Raw genomic sequence first — 945 nt, forward strand, 5'->3', positions numbered from 1 at the left:
GCACTGGCCCCACGGTACCCGTTTGTCTTTGGGCTTGTGGCTTCCCCCCTCCCCACCCCCCCAAAAAAAAAGGAAAAAAAGAATTCTGCCAAATTCCACACCACTGGAGGCTGAGAAAGCATATTTCGGAATTCATCCAAAACAGCACGAATTGAAGCGTGAGAGAGCGATGCCAGCCCCGTTTCACACAGCGGGGGCTTCCTCTGCTCGCTTGAGGATTTGTGCGAGAGCAGCCGAGAGCTGCTGAAATCTCTTGCTCTGCCTGACCAAAGAAGTAACACAGACTTTAATCCCAATAACAGCCCCCTCCAGCTCCCCCGACGGCGCGGCGGGGGACAGCCTGCTCCTCTCGCGCAGAAGCCGGATGCAGCCCTGCCAGCGTCTCGGCTGGGTCTTGGCTGCCAGCGTCTCGGCTGGTTCTGGGGCTGCCGGATTGCACGTGGCAGAAATACTTGAAAATTCGGGAGAAGTCTTCGCCGGCGGTGCAGAGGGTTCAGGCGGACGTCCCTCCCTCCGTGCGGGATCCCGAGGTGCTGGGGAGCGCCCGAGCATCCTCCCGGTTTGCCAGTGGGTTTGTTCCTGATGGAGGGTGAAGGAAAAGATTGGATTTTTCCCTCGTGTTGTGGCCATTTGTGATGGAAGGAGGCTTTTGTGGTGGAGGAAAGAATCTCAAAAGTTGGGCTGTGCCAGACTTTCAGCTCCTGTGGCTGTGCTTACGTTACTGCGCCGAGCAGTTTCTTCAACACTTTAAAAGCCTGAGTGGCAGCACGGTCCTTGGGTGATCCCCGGGACACGAGCTGTGCCTGTAAACCTGCAGGTGTATAAAACTGCATCTCGAGTTATTTGCACTAAGAAAAAATAAGCCGGTTTAAAACTAAAAGGAACATGTGAACCTGATTCCATTTTATGCTTTATTTAGGTTTTTTAATTGGCATGTTCTTTTTT

Source organism: Apaloderma vittatum, unplaced genomic scaffold (assembly GCF_000703405.1).
Source record: "Apaloderma vittatum isolate BGI_N311 unplaced genomic scaffold, ASM70340v1 scaffold26895, whole genome shotgun sequence".
Taxonomy (NCBI): Eukaryota; Metazoa; Chordata; class Aves; order Trogoniformes; family Trogonidae; genus Apaloderma; species Apaloderma vittatum.